Consider the following 26,852-nt stretch of genomic DNA (forward strand, 5'->3'; position numbering starts at 1 on the left):
GTTTAAATTTTATTCTCATAGTGGCATTGGGCAAGGACCTTATTTGTAAACATATTTTTAGGCCGAAATAAAGAAAAAATGACCAGAAATTAATCGAAGTTGAACCATCCGATGATCTTCAGCTCCAAACTAACAAAAGGCAGCCGCAGCCCAGAGGCTGCCCTTCGCGAGTGAGCATTCATTCCGAACCCCTGCACGTCCATCTCGCATGCAACCGAAATCTCGGCAACACGGCCGGCGCTCCCGTCAGACAACAAGGGGCTTTCTGTCCCCCGTGTTCAATCCAGCTGCTCCTCTGGTAAGTCCAAGAAGTCGTACGTTCTCAGGTGCCGTCAGCACCCGCGCTCGGGTCCGCGTGTGACCTCAGATGCATGGTGAGGTTGCCTCTCTGCTTGAAGGTGTCCAGGCACATTGGACATTGGAAAGGTCTTTCTGCACGGTGAGTGCGCAGATGGTTCGTGAGGCTAACCCGATGCGCAAACGCGGTGTGGCACACCTGACACTCGAAGGGCCTCTGCTGCAGGGTCCTGTGGCCGCGAAGGTGCTCCATAAAGCGGGTCTGGTCGGTGAAGGCTTCCGAACAAAAGCCACAATAGAACTTCGTCCCGCTTGCTTCTTGCCGCGGGCTGTCATGATGATCGGCGATGTGCGATGGGCTAGCTGCCGTCGAAACGCCTTGTCTTTGTTTGGCTGTGGACGGAAACGCACATAGCATTTTCCCTTGAAATAATCCGAAAGAGAAGGTAAAATGCCTAATTAGTAAGCGTGTCGTTCAACCACCAACTAATCGAGTTTCGAAGCCATTGGCTTCATAAGTAAGCTTCAAAAGGTAGTTTCGTCCGCAAATAGCGTCGTCGCGACTGCGCAAGCGCCGAATGCTAACCACATTTTGCGCGAGCTATTTTTCGGAAATTGCGTACGTACGCAGAGTCTTTGCGCTCCTCTTAGGAAATAGCGGTTCCCAAGACCGCGGCTGCGGCGGCTGCCGCCGCTTGGGCGGTCGTCGTGAGCGCATCGTCGGCGGCATCCTCGCGACTGCGATCTTCCATGCAGGAAGACATTGCACTCCTACGGGAGGTGCGCTTCATAAACAGCTCGGAAGACCCAGCAAAGTGGGCAACGATCTTCGGTAACTTGCTACTCGCGACGCGCAAACATTTCTCGGCGAGGGCAGCGAAGATCAGTACACGAGGCCTCTCCAGTCGAGGCGACGCAAACGGACACGACCGATCGACCGCTCGCGCTTCGCATTCTCATATTTAAACAAACCTAAAATGTTACTCTGGACCACAACACTACTTTTTCTCAAGTTACAGCATTTAAATGAAAACTGCTACTGTATCTCAGAGGCGTTGCAAGCGCAACGTGCTTGGGGTTTTGCGTCGCGGCACAGAAACGCCATTCTAAAGGTTGGTTCACATACTTGGCGAGAGTACGACAGAATGCGAGTGCAACAGACTGGTTGCTATGGCAACGGCTGCTTCGGCTCCAACAATTGTGTTGGAGCCGATGCACCTGTTGCCATAGCAACCCGTACGTCGCACTTATTCCAACTCGACGCAAGTGTGTGAATCGCCCTTCAAACTATTATGCTAAGCGTGCGCTAACGCAAGCGTTAAAATTGCGTATGTTATTCTAAAACTCCCGAATGTCACCCAGGAACAGAGGCTTCAATGCTGGGTGACTCTACGTCAAGAAGTATAGGTAAAAGGCAATGAAGCAGCATAAAGCACCAAAATTCAGTGCAGTTCAATCCTGTGAGGGGCTGTCCACACAGGAGACAACTGTCTCCAACATTTAGCGGACACGCTCGTGCGCTCCACAGAGCGCATGCAAAGTGGATTAGCAGCAAAGCTGATCCGATGTAGCTCTGCACGTACAGCAATGGGGCGAAAAATCAGTACCGCTAAAAGTCGGAGTCGTGTTTCGGTTGATAGCTCTTTACACATTGTACCAATTGCAACATCACACCACACAGGACAAAAGGCCATTTCTTCTAGGAAGCATTCGTGAAACATAACAATAGGGAGTTTTCGTAGATCGTTTTCCCCGTCCCGGAACGCTCTCCGCAACTTGCTACGATATCCGGAACTCTACAGCCAAGGCCATCGGCGCGCAGGCGCAGTAGCCGCTTCTTCCTTGCGAACGGCTTAGCGGAGTGGGAAACGCGGTCTTTGAAAACTCCTTAATATAGAGTATACACGCAAAATGTACTGAGACCAAAACTCTAACAAACTAATTTCACCTAGAAAGTTGCAAATGCAAGTTCAAAAACTTTTTTCATCTATTCAAGCACAACAAAACAATTATGACAAACACATTAGAAAAACAAAAACACTGGCCAGCCACATAGATACAATCGCGTCCGCTAAAAACCTATTCAAATTCCTAAACGATTACTGTAAACGACTAAAATTTCGCGAGGACCTAACTTTCGCGAATTTCGCGAATCGCCTACAACTCGCAAAAAAATACATCCCGCGAACGATTCGGGCAATATGTGAACGCTATGGAAGCTACACTCGATCCGCAAAAATTAGAAACCGCGAATAATTTCAAATTTTCAGCTTTGGCCCGATTCGCAAAAATTTGAGCCCGCGAAAATTAAGTCGTTTACAGTATCTTGCATGAGCCTGTTCCATGACGAGCAGCGCAGCTCCAAAGCTGGCTCGCTTCGACGCCATGGATCCTTTTATCTGGCACGCATCCACGGAAACAAGTTCTCGAAGAGAGAACAGAGTTCCGGCAGCCACTGCTACAATAACTATCCGCAACTTGGACGCTAGGAATCCGACTTGCTTGCGTGGGTCTGCACGTTCCTCATGAGCGAGTCCTTCTTGGTAAACTACCGGGAGCCGGGGGTGCATCGAAGCGGCTTCTCTCCCGTGTGCGTCGTCTGGTGGTCGATCAGGTGACTGCGCTCCAGAAACGCTTTCCGGCAGGGCCGCACTGGAATGGCTGCTCTCCCGGATGCGTTCGGAGGTGGCTCGTCAGGGACGTCTTCTCCCCGAACGCCAGGAGGCACAGGTGGCCGCAGAGAGGGCGCTTGCCGGTGTGTCTTCTGGTGGCGTCGCATGCTGCCCCTCCTCGTGGCCACGTAGTCGCACATCTCGCAGACGAGCGTCCGCCAGCCACCGTCAACCGTCACTTCTTCCGACGAGCTCTGATGATCCGACTGTCGTCCGACTACTGAGAAGAAAAAAAGGCTGGGTTCATTAGACGCCTGGGTGCCCAACAAAACATACTAGAGTCTGTTGTATGTTACGAATAGCAGGAGACCCTCCCACAAAACTCTCTGCTCAAAATGATTGGTGGCTTCCTCCTCTCCAGCGTTTGCTTTGCTAAAGTGGAAAGGGTGGAGGGCCATGTGGGTGGAGCTCGTCCCCCTATTCTAAACCTGCAACAGACTACAAGCATCCGTGGGAACTCCAAGCACATCAGGGATGTTTGAAGCTGATAAATAATCCCGGAAAAAAAAAAAAAAAAAAACTTTTAGCTGGAAGCTTTAGTCTGGCACCCGAGACCTTGCTAAGAAACGGCTTCTTGGGGGTCTAAGTAAATCCAAGTGAAACGCTGGCTGTCGCTTTAAGAATCTCAGAAGGGAATTGTTTGAGTTCTTCCTGCCAGATTCTACCATCTCCGTGCGCTGTTTGAAATCTATGTTCAATGAGGCCAACCAGATGTGCCAATGGCGGCTCAACTAAAGGAAATAACATCGTGCATCAGCCTGTTTAGTATCCATGAGACCGTAACAAGAGGAATACCAGGTGAACCAGTAGCTCCATTCTCGTGCAACCTCCAACTAAGGAAACAGAATTACAAAAGATACATGAAAGCCAGTGGCATCACTAGGGTCAGCGGCACTTAGAGAAGTAGCCCACAGCCAACCCCCCCTCCCCCCCCCCCCCCTTTATGACGCCACTGATGAAAGCCTTAAATGGCTTTCATCAGTTTTCCTGGCACGGCCAGGAAAACCCTTTCCTGGCCGTGCACATAGGCCATCGGTCACCGGTGACCAATGTTTTCGAAGAGCCGTTAGGAAATCAATTTTAGTGCGGAGAATTATATTCTGCAATCTGGTGGATAGCCAAAGAACTCTAGTTTCGTTTTCAACATAAGTTTAAGCTTTATCACAAGCTGGTGGGCTGTCAAAAACAGTCATGGGAACAGGGGTTGCACTTGTCTAACATGGCTAACAGCTTGCATCAGACTTCGTTACAAAGATGGCATCATTTACATAATTAAACTGTATTGTGGCATTCTTTAGACTACAAGAGCTTAAGGACACGTCAAATGATGTCATGGGCGTTGCTTAACAGATGGTTGTCGGTAGGCATCACTATAATTTCCAAGGATGTCCTGAGCCGGCGCGCGCGTTTTATGTTCCCAACAAGGTACACGAAAATTCTAAATGAGGGAACTGCAATTGAGACTGACAAAACCCAGGTAAAACACAAGAAAATCATTCTGCTGGGGATATGATGTGAATTATGAGTTTCACCAACATAAGCCTTCCTTCGTTGAAGAGCACACAAAACAATGGAGAGACGTTTCCCCCTCTCCTCTCCCGCGTTCTGTTTCTCCTCCCCAGCCTTTATTTCCCTCGCCCTACCTTCTTGAGCGGCAACTTACTATAATTTGCCACATTTCGATGTGTCATCTTGCTCTATACATTAGTTGAGAAAATAAGAGCGTTTGCACGGATCCTTTGAAAATTGCTGCGTTTTCCTTCGTCAGGAATGAGTTAAAAGAAGTGATGCACCAATTTTCGTACTTCGCGCAAATACCGCTTAGAACGGATCCCTGACGTTAATGACCTATGAAACACGCGTTCGTTTTTCACCCCACGCAATAGAAGTCCCAGAAAAAAATTAAAGAAAAACGAGCAGCGTTCACCCCCTCAACTCGCAGCCAGAACAAGCGGCCACGTGATCTCGAGCTGATTATATGCCGCCAATGTTGATCATAGCCACGCGCTGGGGTTGGCAAAGCACAGGACACGCACTGAGTTGCAGACATTGTTATGGCTCGGCTATTGTCGTCGTTGCAGCGATTGGACACGGGCCACTACCCGAATGCTTCTCGAGCTAGTAATTATCACGAGCCCAAACCGAGTGTCCACGCAATGCTCGGGTCCAATCTATGAACCGCATTCAAATATCGTCATTGGGATGTACTGCGATCCCCACGTTACGTCATCAAATTTTGCAAAGGAGAGATTGAATGAAAATGATCGCTTTTGTCCTTGAAATTACCCCGCAACAAAGGAATTCCTTGGCCAGTGGCATTGCTTGCGAGTAACCTTGAGTCCCACTAGTGCCAGTCAGCTTGTGTAAAGTGAAAAACATTCCAACTAAATATTGTTGCACCGCCCCTTTAAAGGGACTTCATGGTAAAATGTGGTTGCAAAAATAAAGCAATATGGAATATTCCCAAGCCTAAAATATTTGAGAAAACAAATGAGAGTACATGTGTAGGTAACTTTCCCTTTTCATTCTTTCAAGATGAATATCCCAGACTAGTGGAGACACGTTTTTGTGTCAGTGGAAAAACAAAAAAACACTCATTAGAGAAGTACAAATTAAAATAGTACTTGTGGAACAATTCCACAAAGGAGAGGTGGAGTTCTGAAAATATACTTCAGCTTCAAATAACAACAATAATCTTTATGAAAGCTAAGTGCTAGTGAGTCACTATTTTCTTGTCTTGAAATTTGAATCAAGCTTTTCATGGATGGATCCTTGTCACAAATGTTGGGTCAAAAAGCCACGGCACAACAGTGGATGACAAAGTGCAAATTCTGAAGTCATTAATGAAGAGATTAACCGCAGGAAGGCAACTTTACACAACACGCCCTAAGTCACGCTTGTGGTGTTTCTGTAGTTGACATACAAGAAAACCTGGTTAAGGTTAAATAAGGCCATTAGAACCCAACATAAACACAAATAAAAGATGCCAGCAACTAAGATGAATAGGTGCGAAGTTAAAACTTTGATATATGACAAGTGGCAAAAACAGATTCTTTTCAGAACTGCTGGCTCAATGAGAGCCAATACTACGTTGTCTGGTAGCGATCTTAAATCACATAGTCTGCCATTAGAAACAATGAAGAACAACTTCCTCATAGACTGACTATGTTTATTGACCACAGACACTCCAAATAAATTTGACAATTTGGATCTGGCATACAAATTGCAGACAAAAGATACTGTAGAATACAGCGCATCCACCCATTCCACATTAAGCGCCCATTATCAAATTTGTAAGATCTGAGAAAATATGCACAGTACATTTATATGTAAAATTGATGACCGGGCAAGCGCCCATCCGCCATTTTTTTTGCGATTACCTGCAAAGTTTGAGTGGGCGCTTGCCCGGTGTTTTACGTAGGTGTTGATCCAAGTGACAACATCAAGTCACAGCTTGAGGACACAGGAGCAGGCACAAACAGAAAATGCAGCACACACCACAACCCCTCCATTTCCATACAAAATCTCAGAAATGTCCTCGTACACTAATTTCTCAAAAATGTAAACACCACTGTTCCCCAGAAAAGCGTATATATGTGGGTTGACCATAATAACGAGACAAAAATGCATGTATTTACCCTGGTCAACCCCAAAAATTGCTCTCTATATAGTGAGGTAACCATAATAACAGTGTCCATGTCAATGAGACATAACTGTACAGATCTTATTTTAATGACAAAAGTAAAGGATGACTTGATATGCTTCAGCAACTCTACCATGATGAGATCATCATATACCCTGACTTTTGTTTATCAACTGTTTAAACAGGAAATGAGTAAGCAGAGTGTGGAATAAAAGCATTCAAGCTATCAATGATGGCAATACTATCACACTCCTTTATGCGACATCTTGCAGGACAACAGAAGTTTCAGCAAAATTTGTAGTTTAAATAACTTAATTTTCGCCATTTAAGAAACTTGCAATTTTAAAAATATTTTAGAAAATGTTTAACTTAAAAATATCACCCTATGGCAACAAATACATAACACTTCACTTCCAACGGCAAAAAATTCATGCCAGTTTGTGAAACCCGAAGTCTACAAAATATTGATCCTGTGAAAAAAAAGTTGCTTACAGTATGTTCAATTGGTAGTTTGCCATCAAAATAACTAGACCCCATTACATGGGACTTATACTTCAATGCCTCCTGAGCATGTTTGTTATAATGACAGGTTAGCATGTTACGAGCAGGTCGTGCTTCTCCATGTTTGTTATAATGGTATCTTTTGTAAGTGAGGTTGTTACACACGAATCGCTGTGTTTGCAATATTTGAAACAACCATAGCAGTGGAACATTGAGAGTACGCCACACAATAACGGGTTGTCCTAACGTTTCCCGATTCCCTACTACTTTAAGCTGAGCTTGCCGACAACCCTTCTAGCTTTTGTTTCTTGCTCTTCATCAAGGCACTCTAAACTTTCTCAGAACCAGATCCTTTCCAAAAGTCAAGGTCATCTATTGGCAGCCCCAGAAGCCTGCTCAATAGGTGGCAATTAAAAAGAAACACTCGATAAATGGCAAGCGACACATCTGCAGCAGTCTGCGACAATAATTTCCCTGTTGCCTGCTCAATGCTCTTGTAGACGAGGGGTTCACAGAACTCTTTTACCTCAGGGAAGGTCTCTTTGGCTTAACAGCTGAAATAACTGTCCTGGTCTCTATACTGGTTGAATAAGGAAGTGCAGAAGCCTACAGACCTTGTAAACAACAATGCACATATGAGGGAGCATTTTGTACACACCATAAAATACCGTGGAAGCACGCACTTCGTTCAAGCACCCAATATCAACATTTCCCAATCTTGACAACTCTTTGAATTATAAGTTAAGTGCCCGATTTGACCAGACAAGCACCCATGTCTAGATCAACTCAGTTTTCAGTTAAAGTAGGGTGGTAGGTATGCATCCATAGACTGATTATATTTTCTAAAATAGTGCTTCAATTGGAAAAACACTTTGCTTGAGATCCTCGAGATCCAAGGAAATTTGCAATCCCAGGAGGAAGAGACCCAAAGGGCACTGTGGGGAACACCTCGTCTCCTAGGAATTCAGTTTGAGAATCCGTGTCATTGACATTGTTTCCTAAGCAACAACTGAGTTGCTTTTTTCTCTGTCCCCTCTCCAAATAGAGAGAAATAAAGATTTTGAGTTACTCGTGGTGTTAAAAGCTCACTTTAAGCCACAAACACTGGCACCAGTTTCGGCCTCGGCGAGAGAAAATAGGGACTACCATAAGGGATCTGTTACAGGTGCACTAGACTGGTTGAATGTTCAACTTAACGAAGTTTGAGACTAAGTTCGCGGAGCTTTTGATAGAACGGTGAAATATCACAAGTTCAATCGGCACATTCTGTGAACTAAGGCCCCAACTTTAGACTCATTTAATTTACCTGCGCCTCTTGCACCAACTGCACTTGGTGCACACTGGCATATTCGATTTACGACTAGAGCCAATCTTAAAACACACACCACAAGTATGCTGCAATCACTTTTCAGCACCTGCAAAGGAGGGTGGAGGTAAATCGAATCAGTCATTTCTGTTTGACGCATTTATAGTCTGTTGCAATATAAGAAATACACGACAAGCTCTTCCCAGAAAGACCTCCACTCTTTCAACTTTAGCAGAGTAAACGCTGGAGTGGTGGCAAGTGGACAGGAGAAAATTTTGTGCAAAAGACTTTTGAGCAGGACTTTGCACAAAGGGCATGTCCTGCCTTCCTTAACCTTGAACAGATCATAGGGTGGCTTCACGAAATGCCTCTTCACTTCTGGTAAGCCTCGTTCCACCATGTTGATGAACAACGTCCACCACTTTCCCAATTAGTTTGCATGCAGGTTACGAGCTACTGGTGTTGTTTCTGGTAATGATAAAATGCAGAAGCTTGGTGAGTGGCTTCGTCGTCAATGACAGGAGTTCATAAGCTCAACCACAAACATATTTGGGCCTACTATGCATTCTTTCTTTTCAGAGTCATCTCAGAGGCATCTAATAGGGCTATATTGTCCACTTACGCGCCAACCTCTAGAGTGCTGGCTCGTATGCACTCCGAGTAAGACAGGTACATATAAAAACCGAGTATTGGACGATGCTCTCTTGTGTTCCCGACTATTCCGGCAGAAGCAGTCAATCGCGACGCAAGAGAACTCGAGCGAGCCGGAAAACTAGGCCTTCATGCATCAAAAGAGATAGGGCGACAGCCTATCAGCATGGTGTCCGGCGAGATTTCGAGCCAGAAGTGCGTCACCCAAAAACGCCCTGAGTGCCTCAAGTTTTCTACTTCCACGGCCTCCCATTCAGACGGCGTTGGACCGGTCCCCCGCGTGCGTCGTCTTGAGGTGCAGCGTGAGCTGCGCCCGCTTTTTGTATGCCACTGTACAAAGTGGGCAGCGGAAGGGCCGCTCCCCGGTGTGCAGCCGCATGTGGTCTGCCAGGTGGGCCTTCTGCGTAAATGCCATGGCGCACGCCCCGCAACGGAACGGCCGCTCCCCTGTGTGGGTCCGCTCGTGCACTAGCACGTGACCGCTCTCCACGAAGGCCTTGCCGCAGTGGCGGCACCGGAAGGGCTTCTCGCCCGTGTGTGTGCGGGTGTGGCGCACCAGTGCCGCCTTGGTCGTGAAGGACGCGGGGCAGCATCGGCACTCGAAGGGGCGCTCGCCCGTGTGCAGCAGGTGGTGATGCTTCATAACCGAGTGCCGCCCGGTGACAAAGCTGCACAGCCGGCATGCATACGTCGGGCCGTTGGTGGAGGGGACTTGACAGACGCGCTCAGCAACAGGCACAGGTGATGCTCCCCGGTCTGCGAGCGATGGGGCGCACATAGCGTCAATTCAGGCATCTGAATGCACTGTCGTGGATCTTAGAGAGACTACTTACTGGCCTGAAAACCTTGTCGGTTTCTAGGGAGTGGAATCACTTGCCATTCGCCAGTTAAATTTTTAGCAGAGAAAGCTACCGGGTGGGTTGTAGAAGAGAATAGTTGGGATGTAGTAGCGCTCGGGCCTTTTGTAGTGCATGGTAATTCCGCTTCCAACCTGAGAGGTTTCCATCCTAGTAAATTTTGCCACCATAAGCAACCCTGATCCATGCAAAAATAAAACAAAATTAAAAAAAAAACTGAAAGTTTAATTTTTTTTTTTTTTTTATAGCAAAAGCAGCACCTTGCACATGGCATTTTAGTTATTCCGAAATAATATGACCCCTAAGTCTCAAGTATAGTTGGCATTTCCAAGCTTCCACCTTTTCGACAGGTGCATGGAGTTTTATGAAAGACTAGACGCATCCAGCGCCTTTCTCGAAGGTGGCTTCTCCAAGAACTATGTCCACCTGTTAGGTTCTGAGCGACCCCAATTAGTTGACTCTTATGGCGCGTTTACACTTGCGAATTCGTGAGCGGATCCACGCAGGCGGAAGGTGGATTTTGGAGCCAGGTGGTGAAATCGACTCGTCACTGGCAGCGTTGTGTACTGGACTGATCAAGATTTGCCACCAGCAACAAGTCGGTTTTGCCACCCGGCTTTAAGTTTTGCTTTATGCCTGTGAATCCGCAAGTGTAAAGGCGCCATTATCGTCAACAGCGCACCTCTGGAGCATCAATTTGTCCCTAGAGAAATCTTTCCCATAGTACGATGATAAGATTCCAGACCAGGTAATCTAAGGACCGTGATTCTGGATATGAAGAACAAACGATCGTCGACCGCTTCATACTGGCAGCGTTGTGTAATGGTGATAGCCGCAACTTGCACGCCTTGCCACGCTTAGTTTGCAAAGCGCACACGCTGCCGCAGTCATCTCTTCAAGACGTTGACACTATGAAGCGGTCGACAGTCACGTGTTCACCTTCGTCTGGAGGCGTGTGCATGAGTTGCCAAGATCACTCAACACCATTTAAAGAGCCAGTGTAAGCCGTACCAAAATGTGGCTACGTCTTTTGCCAAAACCTTGACCTGTGCATTAGGAGGGAGGCCTGCTTTCAATTTGCAAACAATCACCCCACATCAAGTAAAAACTTTTTTTTTTCTTTAAAATTTTAATTAGAGGACAGTAAATGAGTAGACTAGTTTAGCAGCATGCACCACAGCCGGTCATGTGAAATGCATCCACCTTCAAAAATAAAGCAACACTGTATGTTTACGTCAAGCAGTTTTCACAAAAAGAAAGCAAGCGGCTAAAGTTATCACTCAGCACTGTTACACAGAGCAGACAAGAAAACTGTACAAGTTGGGTGTAGGAGGGACGAGGGGCAGGATTTCAACACAAAGCCGACAAAAGACGTTTCTAGCGCCGTCCGTTGTAGCACGTAATTTCTGAAAACTGGTAGACCTGCCAGTGCACTTGTACCAGTCATCCCCATGAAGACACGGGCTCGGCTGGTTCACGAGTGTGATCGGCTGCATCGCGTCTGCTCACGGCCGTTTACAGTGATGGCACACTGAAGCCATCCAACATGTGGACTCAAAACCACTCCGATCTACAGATGACTAGACTGAAGGTTTCGCAGTATATGCAGGGATCAAATCTAGGCACTATCTATGAAAAACGGCCTCTCTTAACATTGTCCAAATTATTTCAAGCACATGGTTAAAGAATGTTGCCTAAAATATATGAAGACCTGGATGCATTAAACCCAACAGATGGCGCCAGACTCTTCTCTCGTTGTAAGGGGTTCTCGAGCAGTTTGATCCAGTCGATCACCCTACAAACGCGAATGTGTGGACCAGCCATTACGAGTGGGGCAACAGAGGGGCTGTGTTTGTGACTCTCAATTTCTCCACAATTCCATGATTTAGCCTAGTCTATTGTCTTCGCAACAAACGGTCCAACACGTATTGTGGCCGTCTCACTTGTATTGAGGACAATTCAACAAAGTTAAACGGACAACCCAACTAAAGGGGCCGTGCAACAATTTTCGACCTTCGATCAAAAAATTGTGCAAGTTGTTCCCTGTTGCGTCTGGAGTAAAAAAAACTGAAAAAAAACTTTGCATCTGTGCAATTGATCTGGTTGGGTTCTCTTTCAGAGCCTCCAGTGCACGCTGGTGTCTGCCTGCGATTCACATGGCAACCTTGAAGGTTGGTCTGAGCAATAAGGAGAAGCAAAGAAGCGAAGCACCCTGTCATAAGGAAGTCAGACTGACGTAGCAGCGATGGGGTCAGACTTGAGAAAGGAATGGTTTTGTTCACCTCGTGCAGATGGCACCAGAAAAACTGAATATAGTTCAATTCTGTTGATGATATGGCAAATTTGGATGCATTTACTCACGATGAAACAACAATATTTATAAAAGATAGCCGTAGATTGACCACATATTGCCAACTTATTACAATGCACCCAGGTTGGCATCGTGCTTTAGTTCCCATGGCCGTCACCTAGCGCATACAAGTCGCTAAATATTCTCATTCTTTTCTGCTTTTATGCAACAGAGTCGAGGTACTCAAAACAATGAGGCAGTTTCTCCATCCGTTTTGGTAAGATAAACAATGCAAAAATTAAAAAGTGCAAATTCTGTCTAATATTGTTGCACCAAACCTTTAAAAACTGCCTCTTCAGATCAAAATGTTGTTCGCTGTCATAAAAAAAAAGGCAAAAAAAAAAAAAAAGAGCTCTGTTTATCACAATTCCCTGATACGTCAAACACACAGGTCTCCCTTGTCTCCCTTGGAAACAATAATCATACACCGAATGTTCAATACTGCGCTCCATTGTCAACACAAACAGGCCCCAAAATGCAAGATGCTCACAGCCTGAACTGAAGATTTCTTTTGTCACAGCTTTTTCTTTGTTCATGAGGTTCCAGCAGATATAGAAAGAGAACTTCACACAAAAACACTTTGACATCTTTCTATCAGCATAAGGCATCTCGAGACTTCAATGTAGACAGACACTCCCAAGACAGGTGAAGTTTAAACATGACTCATGAAATAAGCATCCGTTGCAGTTGCAGCACGGACTGTAAAAAAAAGAAAGAAAAAATTATCAGATGTGAGTGAGCAACACATTCCACTTCAAACTGATAATCAGGCAATCTGATTCGCTTAAGAAGTCCTTTACAGATTCAAGGCAGGTTCAACAAAAATGGAAAAACATGGATAATGCTTGGTGTTCATCCCTTTTTGCACTCAGGCTCCTAAGTTGGTTTGTTTTGATTTTACAAATAAACAATGCTGTGTCTAAAGATATGCCGGACGTACCCAAACCCGGAGTCTAAAGATACGTCAAACATATGCGGATCCCAGAGTCTACTGATATGTCGTACATAGTCGGTGAATGGCCACTGGTCTGTCGGACACATCGGCTCCATGCTTGCGAGTCGCGCTTGCTTGTACTCATATTTACGACTAGGTTAAAAAAGAAAGAGTTTGATCAACTCAAGCTTGCTACAAATCAATCCATTCCAATCCAGTTCGAGTAGCTGCAAGCCATCATCATCGTCGCCCACAACAAAAAGTGTTACGATCACAAAAAGGGTGCATGTGTTTCACACCTGTGACAAATACTCCCACCTATCTCTATGACAATTGCTGGATCGTAGACGTCATCTTGCTCGTAGACGAACCGCAGTTTTGCTAGCATTGCAGAGGCTGGTGGCAGCGCGCCGAAGACACGTTTTCTACTCCTTTGTCGTCTTTCGCCAAAGTTTTTTAAGACCCTGGGTAAGCATTGAGACTTGCTGCTGAGAACACGTGGGAAATTTTAGAAAGCGCAGTGTCGCAGGAAAAAGGCAGAACTCGTAGGAAGCAAGTTTTGCCAGACTTATGGCATGATCAAAGCTTCCTTGGCACGCCGAAATGCTGCGTCTCTGTGCGTTCAAACGCTTGAATACCGATCAAGAATCGGCGCTACGGCAAAGTTTAGAAGGTGTCTCGCGCGTAGATGTCTTTGCATCATGTATTGGCCATGGAGTTCTGAATTGTCCAGCTGTTCCGGCAATTTGTTATTAATAAAGGGGGAAAACAATCTGCACAGTTGCTCTTATGCACTATTAACAATGGCTATGTTCCAAATCTACTATAATGGATCACATGGCAGCACAAATAGAGCAACACTGTGGAGGCTTTAGAAGGAAAACGTACAAGACAGCGAAATTGAAAATCTTTGAGGCGCTGCCCATATGGTCGTCTGCAATCGCTTGACCAATCACAATTAGGCAAGCCGCGCTCAAACTTGATGTCACGTGCAATTGTTGGTAATGAGCCAGACCACTGATCAGTGATGAGGAGCTGTGTACCCAGTATTCCGTAAACCGTCCAACGACTTAAAAAAAATTACCTTCCACCTTCTTCTGTCGCCACTGGACACTGGACCAAGCTCGTTTCTGTACTGCGAAAGCCGCAAGTTACAAATACAATCGTCAGAGTAAAGTAAACACTGACCCACAGGCACATACGGCTTCACGCCACATTGCACTCGCAAAACACATCCACACAGTGTTGAATCTTAATCGGTATCCAAGCATGCGAAGGCACAGAGAAGCAGCACTTCTGCTTGCCAAAAAAGCTTTGACGACGCCGCGAGACCAGCACAACTTACTTTTGACGATTTGTGCCTTTTTCCTGCAGCACTGCACTATCGTAAAAATTTCCATCTGTTCTCAACGGCAAGCCTCAACGCTTACACAGGATTTTCACAAACTTCTTAAGCGAATGACGACGAACGAGTAGAAAACGTGTCTTCATCATGCTGCCGTCAGCCTTTGCAAATGCTAGCAAAATCAAGATTTGCTTATGAGCAAGATGGCCGTCAGGGGGCTTCACTCGCGCTGCAGCGACCAAGCGGGGAAGCGCAATCCAGCAATTGACATAGAGATCAGTGAATACTGCCGTGGGAAATTAATATTTTATATGTAGCAGACCTACAATAGGGTAGTCTAGTTTGGTATACATGGCTTGCACGTGACGTTAAAGCAGTCTCCTTGCTGGTGGTAGAATGCACTGGAAGCTGAGATGACTTGTTTCCAGTTTGTAGAATTAGTACAGCACCGGTTTTGCATTTCCAGGGTCATTAATGGGGGGTAAAAACTGAAAGCTGCTTGGCAGTGCTCACTCCTGTGTGAGTGTTTTACGTCAGCAGAAGCATGTAAAGGAATGTTGCATCATACCAGCGCAATAATCAGTAGGCAGGAGCCGCGACCCGCCAATCTTTTTTCACACACTGCACGCTTTGCACGTGTATCCCGACTTGGGATACACAGGGAAAATAAACAGAACAAAGAATTGCAAGGCTGACTAAGCTAAACGCGCTCATTGTTGTCAATCGAGTCGACAAAAACCGAAACCAAGACAAAATACTTTTTTTTTTTGGCGCACGTTGTGCAATTTGGTGCATAATGGCGCAAGGTATTGGCTGTGGTGCAGTTTCCGCAAAATGACGCAGGATGGCGCAGAAATGCGTCTGGCACAAAATGGCGCATAAGGCGCAGCCGTTCCACCTCTGCACACTCCTCCATGCGTCTCCCGTTTTGGGGGACGAGTGAGATCGCGCAGGAGAGGCGGACCTGCCCTCCTCCAAGTGAACAGCCGTTTGGTCGAGGAGTCCTAAATTGGACTCAGGGCGACAGGTTGAGTCATGGCGTGAGCTCGTCCGACCGATGATGACCCAACGCCAGCATTTCCCCTGGCTCTAACAGTCGGCGTCCCCTCCTCCCAGTGGACGTCCGTCTGCCGAGAGCCTTGGCCCAAACTCCAGCGACGACGGGTAGCGGCGTGAGCTTGGTCCACCGGCGATGACTCTGCTTGCTTGACCGCAGTGTCTTTTTTGGGACCCCTGGTTCGCAATAAATGCTGATGGATACCAGGATCATTGTTTCTGGCATGGCGTTGGTAACCCGGCGCGGTGACCGCCCTCGCCGGTAGCCGTCGGCCGCGCGGTGGCACGAGCATCGGTTGCCCCCTTCAGCACCGGTCCCCGGACGCAAAGGTACGTAATCCTTGCTTCTCACAACCGCCAGTGAAGGAAATGGCGGGAAATGGCACACGACGGTTCATGTTTCAACAGTTTCGTAATCTCTCTTGAACATTGCTCTCGAAACTCACGAAACGAAACTTCGACCACCACAGAAGGAAACGGCCGGAAACGGCACACAACATTTTATGTCTCGTCACTTTCATACTCTCTTTTGAACACTGCTCTCGAAACTCGATAGCTGAGCCGACTGAGTCCGTTGAGTTAGGGGTCGGCGAAGCAAACGGCACACTCCTTGGTTCCCGAACGCTCTGAAAGCGAATCGTGGCTACGCCCAGACACTGGGTCCCGGGTACGTCCGACGCATCTTTAGTCTCTGGGATCCGGATACGTCCAACGTATCTTCAGACTTCGGGTTCCGGATACGTCTGACGTACCTTTAGACAAAGCAAATAAACAAACCTATACTCGTTTTCACCCCAAGAAAAAAGGACGTTTTGTGCATTGTTCATACGCCATGCGAAGTAGTTCTTAGAAGGTTTGGCTATTAGAGAAAGAAGCGACGCTTTCGGCATTTGAAACATTTACGTCTTGGTAAAATAACACATATCTAGTCTAAAATACACCTACATAAGTCTTAATGCTCCACATAAATAGGAAAATTAGTATTGCGCCGCGAGGAGCCGGACTTGTTTTACTACGGTTCTTGAGGTGAAAACGGGTATAGAAAAAAAAATGCAACAACATCAGAACACTATTTGGCATGGAGGCCTTTGTACCTCGTTACAATTTTTTAAAAATACTTGCTTGCAAAAACCAGCTGCTGCCAAATTGAAAGGTGTTTAAAAGCACCACTCTCGCCAAAATTTTATCAGATTTCAGTGGACACTGAAATATACATAAAAAACACCTAAAAAAGATTAAACATTCACATTCACATTATATATTTTAAGGACTTGAGTTAGCCCAGCCATTTACAACCTTCTGGTACATATGCACAGTCCTACAACACAAAGCTACAGTGAAACGAGAGGGACTGTACTCGGCGACAACTTTTCTTGGCAACGCAGTGGAGGGTACAGGCACGTGTTTTCTATCCAATTTTGAGCGCTGGATAAGGCTTGCGTGGGCTATCGTCAACTTCCTCTGCATTGCCAAGAAAAGTTGTCGCTGAGTATAGAGAAGCGTGAATAATATCATGCTTGTAGCAGTGTCACCCCAAGAGGTTAAAAGAAGTTTTGTGCATAGTTCATGTATCGTGAAAAATAGCTTTTTAAAACTTGGCAGTCAAAAAAAAAAATCTTTCTTGCATTTCAATTATGTATGTTTCGAAGAAATTACAACAGATCTTAAAAGCCCACACAAAACTATTGTCGCCATCGGGCGGGTCAGAAAGCTTACTGGCGTGTTACTGTTATCTGTACTTGCTGGCAGGCGGCTGTTCTGTAAAATATTTTTGTTGTTCTGGTCTCTTCAATCTCTGCATCAATGGCTGTACTTCAGTCAAGCGGTGGCTTCCACCACCGAGCACTGGCTACTTCAATGCAGATTCAGTAGCCCTTTCAGTTGGGTGGGGTCGCGAGGAATTTTTTTCCAGATTTTACCACATTTTGTCTGGTGTTCGAGTTCACTAAATAGGAAACCAAAGGCTGCAAAATTTCTCCATATCTCCAAACTCTGGTGAGGAACTTCAACTTCTGGCAACACTGCCCAAACAAAAAAAAATTAAAAGCATTTAATTTTTTTTTTTTTTTTGCTTGGGAGAAGTGGGTGGAGCATTCTGTAAAAGAGATGATGAGTCTTTGTTATCATACAGACAAAGGTTCATTTGAAACCTTTCGCCATTAACCTTATGTTACCCCCTGCTCTGTTCTGCAAAGATAATAATAATAATAATAATAATAATAATAATAATAATAATAATAACAACTCTTTATTTTCACTGCAAGGAGTGTGGAGGGCAAAAAAAAGCTGCAGTCACAGCTTGACAAGGCCTCAGCCCCCCCAGCACTTGACATACAATGCTGAGGTACAATTTAAATTAAAAATGCATTCAAAGTTATACAACATTTACAATTGAAACCACATAACAGGGGAAGTACAATAATGCATACATTATGGATACTTACGAAAATACACATCGGTTGATATAACAATGATTCAAATGTCGAAATCGGTAATCAATAAAAAAGATTTACACATATATATATTTTTTTCTTTACTAAAGTACATTGCTAGTTATGTAACGAAAATGCAATTATAGCATATGATTTATACAAAATAGGTTTGGAGAAACTTCAACATTAATCAGCCGTAAAATGTGACGTAAGTAAACGGTCGTCGTAAGAAATGTTTTCCCAGATGTTTCAGGTGATCGACTTTTGTGGACAATAGAAGTCCAAGCCCTTCTAAGTACACGGACTGGCATAGGCATGCAATGGCCCCCCATGATAACTTCGAAAGGCACAAATTCAGCAAGGTTCTATTTTAGAGTGCAGCTCTTAAAGGGATACTTCAATGAAATTTGAAATATTCCCTTCGTGTTCAAAAATAGGTTGAATATGCTCCACAATATCCATAAATGACAATTGCACGTTTGTATTTTGATCCTGGTGGCTGTATTTTTCGTTATAAACGGCCCACTCTGGCAAGCGATCGGAGAAGGCCCAGCTTAGAGCACGTGACATCCAACGCAATCGTGACGTAGGTCGTCTCAAGACGAGCAAAGCTACGGCGAGGCTGACGTCGAGAGGATGGCCTAGTCGTTCCAGCTACCGAAGCGGCTGCTTTTGTACGAATTTGGAGTGACGGGTTAATCTTCTATAATCTTCTAGGGGGATAATAGTGACTTCTGCGACACACAAAGGGGATTCTCGGGATGAGGGGAGTTCCTCCTTCCCCCCTTCCCTTGTCGTGGCCGGAGACGAGACAACCTCCGTCACTAGCTGTCAAGGTTCCTAGACGAGCATTACAAACGAGGCGTTAGTGACATCCACCAGGTGCTCTTTGCTAATCGTTTAATTTGTTTTAAAATTCCTTTTCGAGACTTTTTTAACAAGATATTGGAATGTTCCATGTGATACTGCTCTTTTGAACACATATAGACAAAAAAATGAGCGCCGAAATTTCGTTGTAGTATCCCTTTAAGCGCCCATTTCCGGGTTTTGCGGCGTTGGCATAAACACACTAAATTTATCAGGACAACTGATGTCACGTGACCTCAATACCAATTCGATTCACTGCTAAATGTAGCGGGGAATTGAACTGGTGTTGAATTTGTGTAAATTTGTATGAATGAATTTGTTCATAGGTGACGTGACACCAAGTCATATGATGTCATTTTCCCCGCCAACTTTAGCTGGAAAACTGTGGGAGAAAGGGAGGGTATGGAGGAGGAGGAGGGAACGAGAAAATGAAGAGGAGGAGGGAAGAGGAGGAGAGGGAAGAGAGGGTACAGAGGACGAGAAGGGGCATCCTTTGCCTCCCTACCCTCCCCTCCACCTCCCCCTCAAGAGCTCCGCTCTAATTTCGGATTACAAGATCCCCTTTTGTCTTTTTTTTTTTTTGTGTTGCACAACAAAAATGGAACCTTACTGAATTTTTGCCCCTCCAGAGTCGTCAGGGGGTGCCATAGCATGCTTGGTTCCCCGGCCGTGCACGCCTGTGCGGACTGGGGTGAAGTTTCAGCGTTGGACCAAACAAAAAAAGTCAAATTTGGGGGTCTTATGTGCCAAACCAACGACGGGCATCTGGCATGCCCCAGCGGAGGACTGAGGATTAATTTCGACCACCTGGGGATCTTCTGACGTGCATCCGAAAGCTCAATTACCACGGCGCCTTCTCCGCAATAAGCCTCCGTCAGATTGCGGGCACCTCGGCCAAGATTCGAACCCACCACATGGGGATCCGTAGGCCGGCGCTCTCACCTCGGAGCCACCAAGGCGACTGTTGGACCAAACAAGAGAAAGAAGAATGTTAGTCCGTTTTAAAGCCCCTAATTCATTCCACCGTAATCAACCCATGGTGACATGATGTGAAACCAATTTAGAGGTTGATGTGATTTTGCCTGAGGAGGTTAAATGATGCAGAAAAAAAGGCTAATTTCGCAACAAATTTATTTTGTGTCCAAAAATGTAAACGTCGAACTTCTGGCTGCATATTACAGTGAGTTCTCGTTTCTTGGTTTCAGGAAGTATCTTCTATGCTTTCTTTAATGCCGGACTAATGGAGACTGTGCTTCCTTTTTCTTCTTTGTAGACACTACAAGGTGCCCACCACCAGTGATACTCTGTATACCCGCGTTTACAAGAATGCAACTTAGTCAAATTGAATCCAGTTGTCGCATACAATCCGGTCATGTAAACGGCACGATGCGCTAGGAAAGCGCATTGCATTCAAGTCGCTGATTGAAGGTGTATCGAGACGGCGAATGCGCATTCATTCAGCCCATGTAAACGAAGGTCGCATCGCATTTTGGAACAAGAAGGATTATGAAGGCACTTGCCACGGGAGCAAGTGAGCAGCTGAGAAAATGGCGGCGGACAACCTTACCGGCAACAGCGGAAAGCGGTTCCATGTGGTCGCCCGCAGTTTGCATGCGAGAAAAAAACCCTGAGCTTTTATTGCCAAACTAAGCGAGCAGAATATAGCTGAGGTGCTCGGTGAGGGCAGCCCCTGTCTAAGCCTTGCGGATTACGACTTGCACATCCAAGGGAGTCCCTAGAGGCTTTGGCTCAAGCACGAACCACTCTGAGAGGTCAGAGCAACGCATGGTACCGCAGAACGAGCAGCTCCTACCTCGGTGCCGTTTCTACCTGCGCCGGAGCCTTTCGGCCTCGGGGTACGGTCGTGGTTGGCGAGGTTTGGCAAAGCGAAGTGCGGCGACGACCTCTGAGCGGTTGGAAACCCTCTCGCTCGCCGGGACGTGCACAGGCACGTCGCCCTAGTCTCAGAGTGGCCCAGCAGCCCGGCACGGGCATGATTGTTATGCTCATTGAAAGCCTCGAAAGTGCCTCCGCACGCAAAGCACCGGAAAACATGGTCACATGAAGCAGCTGGTACCGGAAACGGTGCTTTAACTTTTAGGTTTTATACGACATGGGTTTTACGCAGAGCCGTGTAAACGTTGACACGTCGGCTTTATTCAAAGAACGATTGGAGTCGTTGCGCTGAAGTCGCACTCATGTAAACGCGGCTTATAACCACATCTCAAATATTTTTTGGAAATATGTAATTTAGTATTGTCATTTCAGCTTCCAGGAATGTGCACCCCTGTACCTGCATTTCCAAATGCCTTCTCATTCAATTTTCCATGTGTTTCAGATACATATTCTGATGCTTCTTTAGGCGCTGTCGCGTTGAGGAAACAGTTGGACAACTTTGCCCATCAACATGAGGGAAAGATGTTTTCGGCGACCCTGTCACATTGAGGCAACGGCAACTGCCGGCAAACATGTATTTGTCACCCGGCAGCCATGTTCGCCAATTTGTTGTTCAACAACCAGAGAACACCCTGTCACACCGCGCTGACAGAGGGGCCCACACGGGGAACACTTTGCCTACTCGATTGTTTACCTTCATTTATGTGCGGGGTGGCAGTGCTGGGAATGTGACCCTATAAAGTGCAAGTTAATTCAAAGAGTTGGAAATTACCACAGAACGACATCCAGTGACTGTGAACAGAAAACTCGACAGGAAAAGTATTTTCCACTATTTATTTTATAAAAACGTCCTTCATTCGGTGACGAAGCAGCAATCCCTAACCGACGGAGACAAGATCGCTGGTATGTTAGCAATTTACGCAACTGCATGAAGAGTTTGTCTTTCATGCAATTCCTCTTTCCAGTGTAAAATTGAGTTAGCATTGGCAGCACCCAAAATTGTATTATGTAGAATAGTGTTTAGTTGAGCTGACAGTGCTTAAAGACTGTGACACCGACACGGTCGGCCTTCATAACGATTGGTGGAACAAATATTTTTCTACGCTGTCTATTTGCCTTTACCGCCTGCAATGTGATCACTTCCTTCCCCAAAATGTCCTGGGGATATTTTAAACAATTGTGTTTGGCAGCGGCTGTTCTTGAGTTCCAAGCATCAACAATCATAATAAGAGTGGTCGTTTTCATGCTTTCATTTCTGAATCGCTCGCTTCCGTGAATTATTTTTGTTAAAATTTTATTGACGGGCGAGTAGGCATGTCATTTTTTTTCACTAGCAGTAATGTGAGCTGGTCTCTCGGCAGTTGTAATTTCCATAACCGTCTGAATGTTCACGACCGCAGCTGTTATGATTTCGACAATCGGTTTCCATAATTACGCAGTAAAAACATTCATCAAATTATCTCAGCTTCACGCCAGCCCTAATTATTGTTAAAAAGTGTTTTCCAGGCCATTATTCGAGTAAGCTCTTAAAAAAAAAAAAATGTTATTGATAGGCAGGGATGGGCAAAATACATGAAAATATGTATCGGAATACAAATACAAAATACTTCGTCAAAAATGTATTAAATTGCAAATCTAATTACATTTCCAAAAAAGCATTTAAATACAAGATACAAATAAAACCAAATGTATTTGGTCTCCTCCAAATACTTTTCCAAATACATTCCTCGAAATTTGCGTCAGCGATTTTAGTGCACCTGCAACGGGTTTCTGGGTATCTCATCTTAATTTTGCATTGCACACTCGGGAGTTAGTGTGCGAGGCTCTAGTAACGTAATAGAAATATAATCACAAAAAATGTAATCAGCTTGGACATAATAGGTGAAAAACGTACAGAGCTTCAAGCCGCTTTTTTTGTCGATTACATTTTGATATAGACCAACAAAGAACCGAGACGATCAAGATGCGCAGCACTAGCTAGAGAATTTTTTATTGTTGCAACTCGCACCAGTTACGAAAATCTGGACGACCCGTGCATTTAGAATGTTCCAGGCAAAAATATGGATGGAAATCAGGCTGGAAAGCATCACAAGTTGTCACAGGCACTTATTTAGCCAGTCTTCCTGTGAACGTCGATTTCGTCACAATTCTTGCCCTGGACTAGCACCGTAATCACAAAGTCACGAAACGCTTGTGCTTGATTGAGAGACACTGCATTCAGCGCAGAACATAGTTGTTTTCCTGCTCTGGGCAGTGACAATAAATTTGAGGGATGTATTTTCGCCCACAAAATTGTATTTAATTACAATTGTATTTGAAATACCCACGTCTTAGTATTTGAATACACGCATCAAATACATTACCGAATTTGTAATTAAATACAAATGCAAAACACACAAAGTATTTGAAATACGTATTTCAAATACTTGTATTTGAAATACTGCTTATCCCTGTTGATAGGAAACTCTGCCATCGAAACTATCTGTGTTGTCATGTTGACGGCAGGAAATTCGCTCATCCACCGATCTGGGCAATGCGCGTTGTTCAACAAACGTTGCTGCAGTTCTTGTTGCCAAAAGCTGTCACAACAGAGGCAACATTGTTGCTGTGGCCTGTGTTGTGCTGATGTTCCCACGATGGGACAGGTCTGTCGGGCAACAGGGTGACCGAGAACAAAGTTGACAAACTGTTGATGAACATGTTGTGCTGTTGTCGTCGCCGTGTTTCCTCAATGTGACAGGGCCTTTACAAGTATACTCATGTGTTAGTACTCTAGCTGTAACTGCCAAGCACTCCAGTGTTTGTATTTCTAAACACATTTTGGGCAGTTCTTTGTGACACTGGACTTTGTATCACCGATTTGTTGGTGAGAACTCTCATGCAGACAAAACCCGCATCTCTGATATACGCGACGCGGTGTACGCTGCTCGTGAGACAATGCATAAATGAACGGTACTACAGAGTGTCCCAAAAGAATATTTGCATACCAAAATGGTCCATAAAAGTCAAAGACTAGACGTATCAAGCTGCATCTTTTCAAGAAGACGTCTTTTACTGGTTCAATTAACATACTAAAATTTGAATTCTCTACACCCAATACACAAACTCAACTCTGTTACGTCACTGCGCAATGGTGGTGCGTCGAGCACACATCCGGTCTGGAGCTGTGGGCGAAAGTCCCCATGCGAGACGTGCATTCCTGCGTTGCCTTGAAAGAAACCAGAAAGAAACCTGCCTTCTCGTCAAAACGCCACGACTGGGGCTGTACCAAAAGAGCCGAGAAAGGTTTGAGGGTAAGTTTTCATGTGCTCGGTTTGTCTGAGAATGTGAATATGTGTAGTGAAAAGGGAAAACCAGACGCCGTCGGACAACGATTGCTTGGGCGGGAAACAATCGGGGTTGAAGTTAGGGATATTTGTGGTCATCAGATTTATTTGTTTTGTTCCAACATGAACGCGGGAAAACCGTCAAGTTGTATGTACCACCTGCGGACTATGTTCGGTGCGTCTTCAAGTTCAAATGGTCGCCTGATCGTTAGAACTGTCATCTGCTCTTTCAAACGTTTTTGCTTGTCACCTGCACTTCCAGACAACACTGGCCCGTAGACCAAACGTTGGCCCGGTAATTGCGATGAGAAGTAAGTGCAGGCCTCAAAAGACTTAAGTTTGAAGGTTGGTTGGGGTAAGAAGGCTCAGTGTAAAGAGTAAATACAAGGAGATGTTCATCATTAATACCGGTGGCCATCACTGACACGTTATGTCCGATTCACTTGGTCCAATTCTGCCAGCGATTTTCAGTATTTTCGTCGACCATCTCAGCTACGGTTCACACTTTTGCAGACCGAACGACGTCGCGACTGAAAATTGCAAGTGGAACCTCATCATCTGCGTCCATTCTGCGGCGTCCAGGCGGAATGAATCGCCCCATGTCACAATATTCACGTCAAGTTTTGCGATATAACGAGCCTCGGTAATTTCACTGAGCCTGCTCAAGTCGTCAGACATTGCCAGGAAGACGTAGGGTCAACAATTCCAACACAAAAAAGAGCATGGGGTGTCACAACGACGCCGACAACATTGGATTTCAATGGTTTGTTTATGGGAGAAGGCGAGCTTCTTGCCCACACTCCATCGCGCATGCGTGGCGCCGGTGGCATCTGCTAGGAGCGCTCCAGTTTGTTCGCAAACATGAGTTGGTCTATAGAACTAAAACGATCCCTAATTTGAAAATGGAACTTACCAATGGTGGAGCAGCAGCTGTTGAAAGGAGATCGAACGACGGCCATGCTTCCCCAGCTTACTAAGAAAGGGCGCAACCAATGCCGGCATGCCGAGCAGTGTGACAGACTTCTCGCACAACTCTCCTTCAAGCGTGTGTTTCAGTTCGTGTTTCTGATATCCGTGAAAATGCAACCTGATGATTTGATTCTCGGTCGCATTCTCAGCACGGCGAGTGTCACGGAAGAGATAGTAATATATAAAGATGCTAAATGATGCTTTACAAACCACTTACCTAATTAAAAATTGTTTCTTGCTTTCTGGATCTGCTTTCACAGTTTGGTTTGTGTCGAGAGAACGAGAGGCGTCCTTTAGCTGGCATTGGAGACAACAAGCGGCCCCAATGCCTGCGCTCACCTGCGCTTGCCAGCATTTAAACAGCTGAAAAAATCTACTTTTTGATTTATCATTCAGTTCGACTGGGAGTAGAGAATTGAAATATTACAAGCGATTTTGGTGCACACATTTTTGGGGGGGACAGGCTTTACACTCTAGCGTGAGTACTCTAGCCGTAACTGCCACGTATTGCAGTACTTGTATTTCTAGACACATTTTGGTTATGTTTGCCCGGCCCTGGGCTTTACGTGACCGATTTCTCGGCGAGAACTCTCGTGCAGACAAGACCCGCGTCTTGGACGGCCACAGTGCGGTGCACGCTACTCGTGAGACGATGCATAAATGAACGGTACTCCAGTCACCGAGGGAACGGGGACGAGGACGGCAGAAAGGCCGTTCTGCTGTCCCGATCTTCGTAAGATTTTGGCAACACTTCGGCGACTCGTGAGGCTCGGCCGTGCGCGCGCAGTCAAAAGTTCGAGCATTCGAAACAGACGCTCTGCCGTTTTAGTCCTACGAGTGACTTTAGAGTCAGTGAGGTTACCGGCTTCGCTCCATCTGAAGAAAAGAAAATGCGTGTTTTGCGGTAGAAACTTTATATGAGGCCGCGTCCCTTCTGGGATCCGCTGCCAATCGGCATTACGCTCAGATGCTATTAATTCGGGGGAGACTGCACGCGTAATATTACGACGTGCATCTAGAGTACTCAGCATTTGGTCAATCAGTAACAGCATCGTTGTTCAACGACGGAGCATTCATTCCGAAGACATTTTCTGAAACACAGGTAACTTCAAGAAGGTATTGATGTCGCTGGCCTGTAATAAGGCGGAGCCTCCGGGGCAACAACGGGGGCGCGCGTTAACCCATCCGCCGCGCTGCGCTTTACGCCGCTTTGCGGCGACAGTCTGAGGCGGCTCATTACAAAAAATGTGAACCCACATGTGTGTGTGTATTGGCCCACACGTAAACGCCGCTTCGCGGCGCCCAACTATTCGCTAAAGTATCATTCGGTGAACCGCCCCCTCAGGAGGCTCCGCCTTATTACAGGCCAGCGACATCAACACCCTTCAAGAAAGCGCGACTAGAACCAGCGAGAGGAACAGCAAACACTTACCTTCGTGAAGTTCACTCACCTGAATAAGGTCTCGAAGGTTTCCTGTAGTCTTTTCGGCTCAGAGCGTAACTGTTGGCTGCAGGTCAAGCACTGAAAACTCCCCAACCTGACTTCTACGCAGATTAAACTAACGCTCGAGAACACAGAGAACAGAGATGACAATAACCACTTGGACAACTTGGATTGGAAACGTATCAGTAGTGACTTCGACTGGATTGTAAACAGATTAGCTAACATCTCAAAACAAATCCTTAAAAATAATAGTTTAGAAATTACAATGTCTCAGCAGAAGTATGCAGAGGTTGGCAAAACAGTAGG

General features: G+C 45.7%; 1 long non-coding RNA gene across 2 annotated transcripts; it reads right to left on the minus strand.

The window, feature by feature from the left end:
• On the minus strand, positions 1–26,698 carry LOC121046909. Of its 2 annotated transcripts, none has more exons than XR_005798351.1 (2): positions 26,554–26,698; positions 1–3,189 (listed from the first exon to the last, which is right to left on the minus strand). It is a non-coding gene; the product is annotated as an uncharacterized LOC121046909 (long non-coding RNA). The 2 variants fall into 2 exon arrangements; XR_005798352.1 differs by lacking the exon at positions 26,554–26,698 and adding an exon at positions 9,627–9,714.
• Positions 26,699–26,852: the final 154 nt, after the last annotated feature.

The sequence above is a fragment of the Ixodes scapularis genome, unplaced genomic scaffold, assembly GCF_016920785.2.
Source record: "Ixodes scapularis isolate PalLabHiFi unplaced genomic scaffold, ASM1692078v2 PGA_scaffold8__174_contigs__length_109621045, whole genome shotgun sequence".
NCBI classification, from domain to species: domain Eukaryota; kingdom Metazoa; phylum Arthropoda; class Arachnida; order Ixodida; family Ixodidae; genus Ixodes; species Ixodes scapularis.